At 44.9% G+C, this 14,907-nt stretch overlaps 1 protein-coding gene across 1 annotated transcript in view; it reads left to right on the forward strand.

The window, feature by feature from the left end:
- The window catches only part of LOC146789395 (macrophage mannose receptor 1-like), a 742,402-nt gene that overhangs the window by 257,712 nt on the left and 469,783 nt on the right, over window positions 1-14,907 (forward strand). The gene's annotated exons all lie outside the window — the stretch shown is intronic.

Here is a 14,907-nt window from a genome sequence, read left to right on the forward strand (position 1 = left end):
TCATTTTACAGTATTTTAGACACTAGGGGTTTATTACTGCACTGTTTAAAGTCATATTTTTATTGGTAGTTTGTACAAAAACAGTAGTTTAAACTGATTTTCCATGTCCCGAGTACTCTGATAATCCTGATGACATTGGTAACCGCAGTGATCGCACCTTTTTTGAGAATTGCAAAACACATATATGCACACATTTTATACTATTTTAGACACTAGGGGTTTATTAGCGCTCTGTTTAAAATCATAATTTTCTAGGGGGTTTGTATAGAAACCTTCTTTAATAACCAATTTTCCTTTTTTGTAATGATGCCGGGTGCTGCAATGATATCGGTACCCACGATCATGAATACGTTGCGAAATAGCAAAACAAAAGCAGACATTCAATAGCCACCACCACATACAAAACTTATAAGTGCAAAATAGATCATAACTAACACACTAAATATATCACCATCTAAAATTATCTATAATGGAATGTATAACTCCCTTGATATCTCTATAACACAGTGTATAACTCTTTCAGTGGAATCTCTGACTGCATGCATCGCTGTATCAGTAAGTCTCTCATTCACTGTACAAGTTTTTCAGTTCACCTATGACATAGTGCATCAGTCTATCAATAGTTCTGAAATGAACTGCGTGACTGTCTCAGTGCATCTATGAGTTGCATGAGTCTCTCAGTCAATCTGTGAGTAGATGCATGAGTGCCTTTGTAAGTATGTAACTGTCTGACTGGGTCTGTGAGTGGATACTTGAGTGGCTAAGTGCATGTGTCAGTGGGTGAGTGAGTGGGCCTGTGACTGAGTGCATGAGTCTCTCAGTGGGTCTGTGACTGGGAGCGTGAGTGACTCTGTGGTTCTGTGAGTGGATGTGTGAGTCTCTGAGTGCAACTATGAGTGGGTGCATGCGTCTCTGAGTGTATGAGTGACTGGGTGCATAATTCTCTGAGTGGATCTGTGAGTGGGTGTATGAGTGACTGTATGGGTGTGTGAGTGTCTGAGAGGGTCTGTGATGTGGGTGTATGAGTGTCTGAGTAGATCTTTGAGTGGGTGTACAAGTGTTTCAATGGGTCTGTGAGTGAGAGCATAAGTCTCTGAATGGGTGAGTGAATGGGTGCATACATGAGTGTCTCAGTGGATTTGTGATTGGAAGAGCAAGTGTCTAGGTGGGTCTGTAAGTGGATATATGAGTCTTTGAGTGAGTGGGTGCATATATATCTGAGTGAGTCTGTGAGTGGATGTGTGAGTCTCTAAGTGTATGAGTGAGTGACTGAGTGCATGACACTGACATGATCTGTGACTAAGTGTGTGAGTGTTTATATGGGTATGTCAGTAAGTATATAAGTATCTGAATGGATCAGTGAGTGGGTGTATGAGTATCTCACTGGGTTCGCAATGGGTGTGTGAGTGTCTCTGTGGGTCTGTGAGTACATATGTGTGTGTCAGTAGGTGGGTGCATAAATCTCTGACTGGGTCTGTACATGGGTGCGTGACTCTCTGAGTGAGTCTGTAAGTGAGTGTATGAGTATCTGAGTGGGTCTATAAATGGGTGCATGAGTGCCCATGTACATCTGTGAGTGGGGGTAACAGTCTCTAAGTGGGTATGAGACTGTGTACATGAGTCTATGAATGGAACTCTAAGTAGGTGCATGGGTCCCTGAGTGGGTCTGTACATGGGTGCATCACTCTCCAAGTGAGTCCATCAGTTGGTGCATGAGTACCTGAATGAATATGTGAGTGGGTGCATGAGTATCTGAGAGGGTATGTGACTGAATATATGAGTGTGCGTGGGTATGTAAATGGGTGTATGTGTGTGAGTTTGTGAGTGCATACATGAGTCTGTGACAGTGATCATGAAGTGTGTACAAATATAGAAATATTGTTTTTGTTCTATAATTCCACAAATATTCATGGTATCACCGCGATATTTGCAGCGTGCCCCCGATGGTACACGGGGGTGAGAGGGCACTGGCAGTCGTGGCTCCATCACGAATATCGTACGCAATATTAAAAAAAATAGTTTTGGACACGTAACATGTGTCATTAATACCCCCATTTCTCAAACATTGGGTCAGAGTATCTCCACCCTTACCCCTTATGTTAACTGTGACACAAATTTTCAGCCCCGGGAGCCATTCCCGGATGATAAAATTGTGGGCGCAACTTTGTATTCAGGTTGCAACCAGCCAATCAGAGCATCCCCCTGGTGCGCGATTTTGCAATTTACCTTGAACATGCAAAACCATCACTAAATACCCGCGACCAGAGATATCACCATAGTGTTCAGATTTAATTTCACAAAAGCTACTGAATGGATTTACACCAAATAACCGAAAGGCACTTCCTTGAACCAATATCTACCTTCATGCCAAATTTGGTGTAAGTATGTTCAGTGGTTTGGGCTATAGGTGTGGCTAAAGTTTCCTAGGGGAATTAACATTACCAATGCACCCTTATTTCGCACCCTTATTTCTTTGTCCCCACTGCACAAATCACCCCCAAACTTTCCATGACACACAGAACCTACCTTGACACTTTTTTGGTAAAATTTCATGAAGATTGTTCAAACGACGCCAAAGTTATTATTTTTTTTTTTTTGTCCTCATTTGCCTTACCCTCAGTATGGGAGATTCCAGCCACCTTACACAACTCGAAGGCGTAAGTTGTTATGTCTGTGGTAGAAATATCTCAAATTCTGAGAGACTATCGCTGACTCCATCTAGGTATATTCCAACCTACAGGACCTTAACGTAACTAGGCTAGACCCGGTCCAAGGAGTGTTTATGGCATAATCATAGGACCCGGAGGAATTTTTTTTTTTTTTTTTTTTTTTTTAAAACGGGATATTATCTCCACTTGATCAACAAATTCCAAAAAGCCACGTTACGTTTGCTACATGATCTATTAAGGTTCATTTTAGATGTTTCATATAAGGACGAGAGCCACCCAGAGTGTCTGTTTTCTCTACCCAATGCATACAAATTTGCCTTCTGGCCAATAAAATTGCATAGAAGAGGAAGGACCTTGCTTTGCCAGTGATAGTATCTTCCAGCCCAAAGATGACAAGTGGTAGAGTTATTGACAAGGATGCATTCAAGATGGAATTTAAAGTATGCTTCACTTCCTCCCAAAATTTAGCGATGTCCGGGCACTCCAGGAACATGTGAACATCACATGCTCCAATAAGGTTACATTTGTTGCACTTTTTTTCAGGGAGAAATTTAGACAGGTTCAACGGTGTTATATATGCCCGATGTGCTGAAAGTAGGTGATTTCGTCTTAACCATGATGGTTTGACAATTTTATGAAGAAGACCGAAGGAGTTTATCCACATCTCTTCGCATTGGAGGCCAGTCGCCTCCCCCCATAGCTCATCCGGGAGAAGAAACTCCCCATCAATTTCCTCCAGCAACTGCCAATACCATATAGCTACTTCTTTCCCTCCAAATGGTCGTTCCACTAACCGCTGCTCCAATATACTAACCTTCCCTAAATGAACATCTATACGACGTTGAGATCTCGCCCAGCTTTCCAGTTGGATATATTTGAATCTAGAGAGCCCAAGGCCAGCATACTCGTATAGCTCATCCCAAGCTATCAATAATCCTTCCTTAAAAAGCTGACCCCATCTCATAATACTGGCCTGTTCTATTACGGAAGACAGGCTATCTCTCAAACATAGTGGGAGACCAGGCGAGTCCCAAATTGGGGCGAAATTAGAATAATATGACAAACCCAATCTTTTTCTGATAATAAGCCAGGTATTGGTCCATGACTGTAAAATTTTTAGTTTGATTTTTTAAAAAAAATTCTGGCTCCCAGATTTAAACATGAATCCATCTGATGTTAAATTCGGCCCCGTTAGCATAGCTTTATACATTGACCCAGTAGGAGATTAGATGGCGTTTTTAGAAGCATCCTGGAATGTGACATCTGGAAGGCCCATGCATAGTACAGTAGGTCCGGCAAAGCAAGCCCACCCTTCTCTCTTCTTCTCCTCAACTTTTTCCATGCTATTCTGATGGGTTTATAGTTCCATTTGAAAGAGTTAATTTCTCGCTGACATTTTTCAATTGTTTTAATGTCAAATGCCATAGGGATAGCATTGAAAATGAATGTAAACTTCGGAAGGATACACATTTTGACCAAATTTACTCTGCCCATTATAGAAAGTGGCAAGTGAGTCCACGATTTTAGAAGACTTTTGCTCTCTGTGTATATTCTATCCAAGTTAGCTTGTCCAATGCTACCCACTTCTTGCGTAACTCTTATCCCAAGATAACGCATGGAGGTCGAGATGTTTACCCCCAGTTGTATATCTAATAGGTTCCATGCCATTATTTCGCTTTTACTCGAGTTGATATCATAGCCCGAGATATGACCAAACTCTTCTGCCCGCGTAATAACAACGCCAAAGTTATAGGCAAGTCAAAAAATACTTTTCCTACGGAATCTAGGTCCCAACTATAACTACCTACTGGCGACCACCAGAAGGTAATATATATATATATATATATATATATATATATATATATATATATATATATATATATATATATATTCACTGAAAAAACCATAGGTTTCACACATGTTATAGTTAGCTGGACATTTCACTCGTAAAAAACCATTGAAATTCCCCCATTATAGTTAGTGCAGGCAACTATAACTCACGCGACCGCAATCCTCTGCTGATGCTAATACTGTATTTAGACACTTATTTGCCCATGTCTTCTTCCATTAAATTATAGCTATACATATATTACAAATATTTTTTTTTCATAAAGACACATATGTCATCAGCAGAGGATTGCGGTCGCGTGAGTTATAGTTGCCTGCACTAACTATAACGGGGGAATTTCATTGGTTTTTTACGAGTGAAATGTCCAGCTAACTATAACATGTGTGAAACCTATGGTTTTTTCAGTGAATTTGCAAGGTTTTTTAAATGCTAATTCCTAACTATAACGTGTGTGAAACCTATGGTTTTTTCAGTGAATTTGTACGGTTTTTTAAATGCTAAGTTACTTTACGCCGTTCGTGGCGTGCGCGCCCACTTCACGCAGTTCGTTCCGTGCGCGCACGGTGCGCTTCGCGCACCATGCGCGCACAGTGAGCACGCGGTGCGCTTCGCGCACCGCGCGCCCACTTTACGCAGTTAGTGCCGTGCACGCATGGTGGGCATGCGGTGCGCTACGCGCACCACATGCCCACGTTAGGCTGCATGGGCCATGTACACACGATGTGCTTCGCGCACCGCCCGCACACGGAGGACATATTATGTGCTTCGTTTTGAAAGGTTATCTATTAAATGTTCTTGTGTGGTATATGCCATGCACAAAAGGTGCCCTTCAGGCAACTTTTGCACACTGGGTGGGGAAAGTGTGGATGGTTTATTTTTGTTATTTATTTTTATTACGGTAAGCGTAATCGGCGTTTTTTCAATAAAAAAAAAAATTAATTTTTTGGCCTTGTGGGTTCGTTTGGGACACCCTAACCATGGCTAGGTGGTTAGGAGCTGTCTAGCCTGCTCCTTTTCATGTTATCCAACATTGTTTTTCCTCCCCCCCTCAGAGTGCGAGAGAGAAAATGGCGGCCGACACTTCCTGGTTTCGACTGATTCGAATGTTTACTAAGATCTAACAGCCAATCAGAATCGCGCTCGCGCATGGCACCGTACGCGTACGGTAAGCTTACCGTAAGCGCACTGTAAGCGCACGTAAGCTGCCACAGATATATATATTGATTTAAATGCTATTTTCTCAGGAACTACTAAACAGATTTACACCAGACCTACAAAAGGCACTTCCTTGAACTGTAGACTACCTCTCTGCCAAATTTCAAGTAACTCTGTTCAGCCGTTCGGGCTGTAGCTGTGTCTAAAGGTCCTATGGAAAAATGCATGGGGAAAACGCGTTTTGGGACCCCCCTTTTTTCTCAGCCCCCGCTTGACGAATCCCCCCGAGACTTTCAGGGTAGGAGCGGAGCGTAGCGCCCCATTAGTTTTAAAAATTTCGCGAGGATTCGTCGACCGGCGCCAAAGTTATTCCAAATAGAATGTTGCGGATTTCCTATGGAAACATGGTCCTAACTATAACTATCTACTGGCGACCGCCAGTAGATAATATATATATATATATATATTCACTGAAAAAACCATAGGTTTCACACATGTTATAGTTAGCGGAAATTTTACTGATAAAAAACCAATGAAATTCCCCCGTTATAGTTAGTGCAGGCAACTATAACTCACGCGACCGCAATCCTCTGCTGATGCTAATACTGTATTTAGACACTTATTTGCCCATGTCTTCTTCCATACATTTTTAGCTATACATATATTACAAATATTTTTTTTTCATAAAGACACATATGTCATCAGCAGAAGATTGCGGTCGCGTGAGTTATAGTTGCCTGCACTAACTATAACGGGGGAATTTCATTGGTTTTTTATCAGTAAAATTTCCGCTAACTATAACATGTGTGAAACCTATGGTTTTTTCAGTGAATTTGCAAGGTTTTTTAAATGCTAATTCCTAACTCTAACGTGTGTGAAACCTATGGTTTTTTCAGTGAATTTGTACGGTTTTTTAAATGCTAAGTTACTTTACGCCATTCGTGGCGTGCGCGCCCACTTAACGCAGTTCGTTCCGTGCGCGCACAGTGAGCACGCGGTGCGCTTCGCGCACCGCGCGCCCACTTTACGCAGTTAGTGCCGTGCACGCACGGTGGGCACGGGGTGCGCTACGCACACCGCGTGCCCACGTTACGCTAGATGGGCCATGTACGCACGATGTGCTTCGCGCACCGTGCGCACATGGAGGACATATGATGCACTTCGTTTTGAAAGGTAATATTTTAATTTTTCGTATTTTTTATAAGCCATGCACAAATGGTGCCCTTCGGGCACCATTTGCACACGGGGTGGAGAGAGTGTGGATAATTTATTTTTTATTATTTTTTTTTTAAATATTTTAGTTTATCTCAGGTGTAATAAGCCATTCACAATTGGTGCCCTTCGGGCACCAATTGCACACGGGGTGGAGAGAGTGTGGATAATTATTATTTTTTTTTAAATTTTTTACCGTACGCGTACGGTAAGCGTAATCGGCGAAATTACCGAAAAAATAAAAATTCTGTTTTTGGCCTTGGGGGATCTTTGGGGACTCCCTCAACATGGCTATGTGTGTGGGAGCTGTCTAAACAGCCCCTTTACATGTTTTTGGGCTTTATATTTTAAAAATCACTCTCAGTGCGAGAGAGAAAATGGCGGCCGCCGCTTCCTGGTTTCGGCCGATTCGAATGTTTACTTAGATCTAAGAGCCAATCAGAATCGCGCTCGCGCACGCCACCGTACGCGTACGGTAAGCGTACCGTAAGCGCACCGTAAGCTGGCTCAGATATATATATTGATTTAAAGGCTATTTTCTCAGAATCTACTGAACAGATTTACACCAAACCTACAAAAGGCACTTCCTTGACCTGAGGACTACCTCTCTGCCAAATTTCTAGTAATTCTGTTCAGCCGTTCGGGCTGTAGCCCTGTCTAAAGGTCCTATGGAAAAATGCATGGGAAAAACGCGTTTTGGGACCCCCCTTTTATCTCAGCCCCCGCTTGACGAATCCCCCCGAGACTTTCAGGGTAGGAGCGGAGCGTAGCGCCCCACCTATTTTGAAAAATTCGCGAGGATTCGTCGACCGGCGCCAAAGTTATTCAAAATCGAATGTTGCGGATTTCCTATGGAAACGTGGTCCTAACTATAACTACCTACTGGCGACCGCCAGTAGGTAATATATATATATATATATATATATATATATATATATATATATATATATATATATATATATATTCACTGAAGAAACCATAGGTTTCAGGGGCGTTATAGTTAGCTGGACTTTTCACTCGTACAAAACCATTGAAATTCCCCCGTTATAGTTAGTTCAGCTAACTATAACTCGCGCGCCCGCAATTCACTGCTGATGACATCACATATTACATCAATCATGACATGGTCAGTGACATCACTGATGACATCACTGATGACATCTCAAATGACATTACTGATGACATCACTGATGACATCATCCAGTGAATGTGTGTTTTTCTGAAAATTACATATGTTTTATATATGCATATCTCAAGGTCGATGGAAGAATAAATGGGTGTATAAGTGTCTAAATGGATGATTTGTTTTTGAAAAACTTGATTGTATAACTGACTGATTAAGTGTATCTTAGTGAAAACATGGCTTAGTGAGTAATGTTTAAGTATGTAAATATCTGTATCAGTCTCTCACTTTGTGTATAAGTGGCTGCATGGGTTGGTGAGTAGCTACATGAGTGTCTATATAGGTTATTACTTGGTTTTTTGAGTATCAGTATGAGTGTCTGAGTGTCTGTATGTTTCGGTGGGGGGTATTACGTAGTGCATAGGTGCATGAATGAGTGACTCACTGTTTGTATGTGTTGAAGACAGCATGTGTGCAGGACTGAATGGGTGGATGAGTGTGTGCATGGGTATGTTAGTGAGTAAATGACTGTCTCAATAGTGTCTTTATGAGTAACGACATATGTTTTAAACTAGTATATGTGACTATTGGTGTATATAAGTGAGTATATGTGAGAGTGAGAGATTGGAAGAGTTCCTGTATGAATAAGTATGTGTTTCTGTAAGGGATTGTTTAAACGACTAAGTATGTGTAAGTTTCTGTAGAAGTAAGTGTGGTGGTGTGTGTATAACTGTATATGCAAGTAAATGGATGTCTGATTCTTTATTAGCATGAGTGACTATGTGTGTGAGTAACTCTATGGATGAGTGGCGTTGTGTAACAGGATGTATAGGTGTATGAGTACATATGATGAGTGAATATATAGGACTGTTGGTGAATGAGTGGATGTGTATGTGGATCTTAGAATTACAGAATAGGTTGTGGTAACTGGTATTGGTATGTCCATTATTTTGAAAATTTTAGTTTCTATTTTTGAATGTGTGTATCAAAGGTTATATTAGGGGAGAGGAGGTCTGCCACTCTATCACAAGGGTGATGTCATTTGAGATGTCATGAGTGATGTCATGAGTGATGTCACTGACCATGTCATGAGTGATGTAATATGTGACGTCATCAGCAGTGCATTGTGGGCGCGCGAGTTATAGTTAGCTAAACTAACTAGAACGGGGGAATTTCAATGGTTTTGTACGAGTGAAAGGTCCAGCTAACTATAACGCCCCTGAAACCTATGGTTTCTTCAGGGAATTTATAAGGTTTTTTAAATGCTAATTCTTAACTATAACGTGCCTGAAACCTATGTTTTTTTCAATGAATTTCAAAGGTTTTTTAAATGCTAATTTCTAACTATGCCTACAGAGATAGGACATGTGAAGAAAGAAGAAAAAATGTACAGAAAGAAAAAAAAGAAATGCAGAAAGAAGCAACAGAAGTCCTCAAAGACTAAGAAAAGTGCAGGAAGAAGGATAACTTGCAGAAAAAATAAACAGAGGAGCAGAAAGAAGCCTTGTTGCAAAATCATCCTGTACCCTCAACTTTTTCAGACGGATACTGGTGGTAACTGAGTCTGACTAACCAGTCCTAGAGCCAGTGCTATGTTAAAAGACACTCAGAATACAGTGAAAACACAGACATACACTAGGGAACACTATGCGTTGGGGTCCCCCTGTGATTAGCATGACCTCCTCTGTAAGCCCCTAGTATATAATAGGGCAGGGGATTAAAACTACCTCTTAAAACACGCCACAGGGTGTGTTTGCACACGTGACCTCAGGCCCGTCCCCTCCCTTCCCCACTGTGTAAACACGCCCTGTGGCTGTTTTATGTTGGGAGATTAAGTCCCCTTGAATCCTGAGGGTCCCTAGGGTCCAACTAAACCACTAGGTACCTCCAGTAAGTGCCACAGAGCTGCGTTGCAGAGAGATGTAAAAAGGGGCACTGCCTAGACCACCTCTCTGCAACGCAGCACAGTGGCACTTACTGGAAGCACCTGGTGGGCTAGTTGGCCCCCAGGGTCCCTCAGGATTGAAGGGGAATTATTTCCCCAACTTAAAACGCGCCACAGGGCGTGTTTGCAAATGTTAACTCAGGCCCCGTCCCCTCCCTTCACCACTGTGTAAACACGCCCTGTGGCCGTTTTTAGTTGGGAGATTAAGTTCATTTGAATCCTGAGGATCACTAGGGTTCAACTAGACCACTAGGTACCTCCAGTAAGCGCCACAGAGCTGCGTTGCAGAGAGGTGTAAAAAGTGGCACAGCCTGGACCACCTCTCTGCAACGCAGCTCAGTGGCGCTTACTGGAAGCACCTGGTGGGCTAGTTAGCCCCCAGGGGCCCTCAGTATTGAAGGGGAATTATTTCCCCAACTTAGAACGCGCCATAGGGCGTGTTTGCACACGTCACCTCAGGCCCCGTCCCCTCCCTTACCCACTGTGTAAACACGCCCCGTGGCCGTTTTAAGTTGGGAGATTAAGTCCCCTTGAATCCTGAGGGTCCCTAGGGGCAAAATAGCCCACTAGGTATGTCCAGTAAGTGCCATTGCAGAGAGGTGTGAAAAGGGGCACGGCCTGCACCACCTCTTTGCAACGCAGAGCAGTGGCGCTTACTGGAAGCACCTGGTGGGCTAGTTGGCCCCCAGGGTCCCTCAGGATTGAAGGGGAATTATTTCCCCAACTTAAAATGCACCACAGGGCGTGTTTGCACACGTTAACTCAGGCCCCGTCCCCTCCCTTCACCACTGTGTAAACACGCCCTGTGGCCATTTTTAGTTGGGAGATTAAGTTCATTTGAATCCTGAGGATCACTAGGGTCCAACTAGACCACTAGGTACCTCCAGTAAGCGCCACAGAGCTGCGTTGCAGAGAGGTGTAAAAAGTGGCACAGCCTGGACCACCTCTCTGCAACGCAGCTCAGTGGCGCTTACTGGAAGCACCTGGTGGGCTAGTTAGCCCCCAGGGGCCCTCAGGATTGGAGGGGAATTATTTCCCCAACTTAGAACGCGCCATAGGGCGTGTTTGCACACGTCACCTCAGGCCCCGTCCCCTCCCTTCCCCACTGTTTAAACACGCCCTGTGGCCGTTTTAAGTTGGGAGATTAAGTCCCCTTGAATCCTGAGGGTCCCTAGGGGCAAAATAGCCCACTAGGTACGTCCAGTAAGTGCCATTGCAGAGAGGTGTGAAAAGGGGCACGGCCTGCACCACCTCTCTGCAACGCAGGGCAGTGGCGCTTACTGGAAGCACCTAGTGGGCTAGTTGGCCCCCAGGGTCCCTCAGGATTGAAAGGGAATTATTTCCCCAACTTAAAACACGCCACAGGGCGTGTTTTCACATGTCACCTCAGGCCCCGTCCCCTCCATTCACCACTGTTTAAAAGCTCCCTGTGGCCGTTCTAAGTTGAGAGATTCAGTCCCCTTGAATCCTAAGGGTCCCTAGGGTCAAACTAGCCCACTAGGTACCTCCAGTAAGCGCCACAGAGCTGCGTTGCATAGAGGTGTAAAAAGGGGCGTGGCCTCAGAACACCTGTCTGCAGCGCAGCTCCCTGGCGCATACTGGAGATACCTGTTGGGCTAGTTGGCCCTCAGGGACCCTCAGTATTGAAGGGGAATTAATTCCCCAACTTACTACTGGCCAGGGGGTGCGTTTGCAGAGTGCTGCAAGGAGGGGACGTGGCACCCTAATTTTTTTTGTCGAAAAAATGAAATTTGGAAGGGGGCCGCGTGGCCCCCCTCCCAAGGCCTTAATCGGCCACGGGGACCCCAATTCCCGGGTCATGGCCTTTTTTTATTTTAATTCTTTAGGAGGGGGGCTGCGTTGCCCCCCTCTTCAGGCCACTTATGGCCCCGGGGACCCCATCCCGGCCGGCCTTTGTTTTTATTTTTGCCTAGAACATGCTGGACAAACCGTATGTACCTATCACCATGACGATTTGCATGATATTCATTAAAAGGCGACTATGCATACAATGAATCTACGTGGAATGTATTTACACCGCTAGTGAAGCTCTGACGTGTCTGACGCCCTACCGTGCCTAATCCCGGCGCCCCCGCCGGTGGGTACTCTCCAAGTAGACACCCTTGTTGTTTATTTATACCAACATGGGTAGCTATTGACGGGCACATTTAATACACACGCACACCAAGCCATTCAAAGGGGATTCGACAAAAATTCGACCAAACTATGCAAGAAACCCACCTTACGGTTAATAAAACACACATCCACCGCCGGATGTGTAATACTTTTTATTTTACTCTCTGGAAAGGAGACCAACCTCACTTGAGAGTCACAGCGTGCTCCTGGCAGAGCCCAATGCTGTGTTACACCCACCAGTGCCCCGTAGTGCCACACACCTCTGTGTTGTATTCCACCAGTTAGTGCGTATGCTATGACACTCTGTAGCCCATGTGCACTGTAACATCACCCCGTGAATATGTCATGCCACACTTGCCTTCGCATGGGTTATATTGCCCAATCTAACGTGCCTTCCTTGATGCCTATGTTATAACGCACAGCGCTATGCCATACATATTGCAATCTGGGATCCATATCTTTGTCACAGTGCATATGCAACGTTACACTTCCCAGCACATATTTTATATTACAACTTTAGAGACAAGTTAGGTTACACAACACTGCCCTGTGCATATTACACTCCAAGGCGCATATCGCATAGCACGCGCTAGTGCCTGTGCTATCTTGCGCTCTCCAATGAATCTGTCATTGCGCACAATGTATTGCATATTATATTTCACGCCCTGGTTCATCTTATATCTCACTTTTTGGTCCATAGTTTATACCATATACTATATCTAGTTTTCTTTTTCAATCGTGCTCTCAGGACTATGTTCTATATAACACTGCGTCCACCTACCCTTTTCACTGGCATTACATTTTGCGATGGGGGGTGGAGGGTCAGGGGGTGTTTCTGCCAAGTGAGCCCGGAGTCACAGTCACAAATGTCCTCTTCTTCCTGAATAAAAGTGAGATTATGCTGCATACTTGTTCATATTTTAAGTAGTTCGCACAGACACATTTTAAAAACAATAAACTTCCTAATACCCACCTTCTCTGAACAGTTAGCTTGCTGCCCCATCCACCTCCTCCCTATTCACTGTTGTCTGAATCCATGGACTACCCTCCTCCCTCCTGCCATGCATGGTCTGATGTGCAGCCACTGCCCTCCATTTAGCATGATGTACCAGTCCACTCCTCCTGCGCTCCACTGCCCAATTCTATGGCCCATCATTGACCTCCTGCTTAGCATCTGTGCTTAGCTTGCTGCCCCTATTCTCCTTCCCCCTGCCCTCCGATGTCTTTGTGCATGCCCCTGCTCCATCCTTTTTGCCCACCATGTTCCATGGACCTGCCACTCCTATCTACTCTGAGTGTTCTGTTGAGCTGCCACTCCCCTCCCACCTGCCTAGCATTGTCAGATGACTGTAACCTATCCCTGCCACCTCCACCCTGCCTGCCCACATGCCATGCCCCTATCCCCTTCCGCCTGTTCTCCATGGTCCATTTTACTGCCACACCCTTCTGCCCTCCCTGGTCTGTTGTGCTGCAACTGCTCCTCCTGCCTGCCCCGCACGGTCTGTTGTGAGGCCCCTTCCCCTGAACTTTCTTGTCTGTGCCCAGGTCCTGACCCTCCCTTCTATCCTTCATGGTCCTTTGTGCATGCCCCTGCACCCTCCGTCTTGCCCATCATAGCCATTGTGCTGCCACTAACCCTCCCGCATGCCATGCATGGTCTCCTGTGCTGCCATGGCCCCTCCCACCTTCCCTGTGTGGTCAGCTAGCTGCCCCTGACCCCCTTCCACCTTCCCTCCATGGTCTGTGTGTATTCCATCATAGTCTCACTGTTGCTCTCCATGATGTGCCTTGTTTCTAGTGCCCATCCTGCCTGACCTCCATGGTCATCTTGCTGCTCCTGCCCTGCCCCCTTGCCCCCAGCCCTCTGTTTCCATGTGCAGACCCCTATTCCCTCCCTCCTGGCTTGTCTGTTACATTGTAATGCCCCTGATCCGTCCCTCCTGCCCTTTATGGTCTGTTATGCTGCAGCTTTCTCTCCTGTCTGTCCATTATGGTCAGCTAGCTACCATTGCCTCTTTCCCCTCCGTTCTCTGTTGTCCATGTGCATGGTCCTGTCCCCTCCCTATTGCTTTCTATGGATTGTTGTGCTGCACTCCCGTCCCGCATGCCCTGTGTGGTGTATTGTGCTGCTGCAAACCCTGATGCCTGCCCTGTAGGGTCAGTTTGGTGCACCTCTCCATGTCCCTCCTGTCCTCTGTTATCCGAGTCCATGTCCCTACCCCAATTCCTCCTGCCTACCATGGTCCAATGTACCATACTTGCGAACATTTTGAACTTGGTAAGAGGGAGATTTTGTAAAAAAAACTGGGGTATTGATTTTCCCCTTTGAGTTACATTGAAAAAGAGGAGATTGTAGACAGGAGACAGATCAAATAAAGCCCATTTGAGCTTAAAAACATTGGACGTTTCCTGGCTGAAACGGGTCTGTTGGCATGTATGGTTGTACTACCACTGCCTCTTCCTTCTGCCCACAATGGTCTATTATATTGCCACAGCCTCTCTTGCCAGTCCTATATTGTTGGTTTGTTGCCCCTTCCCCCCTTTCCACTGCCCTCCATTGTCTGTTGTGCTGCCACTGCCCTTCCTGCCTGCCCAGTGTGGTCAAATTGTTGCCTCTGCACTCTCCTACCTGCCTTCAATTTTCAGAGTCCGTGCCCCTGGCCTCTGCCTCTCAACAGTATCCCAATGAACAACTAGATTGCTAACATTCTATATTTATTACAAAAGTGTGGAACGCCTGACGTCATCTTGATGTAATCAAAACTGTAATACCTAAAGCATTTCCTTTAGAAATTACATATATGAGAGGGTCTTATTT

The sequence above is a fragment of the Triturus cristatus genome, chromosome 10 (assembly GCF_964204655.1).
Source record: "Triturus cristatus chromosome 10, aTriCri1.1, whole genome shotgun sequence".
NCBI lineage: Eukaryota > Metazoa > Chordata > Amphibia > Caudata > Salamandridae > Triturus > Triturus cristatus.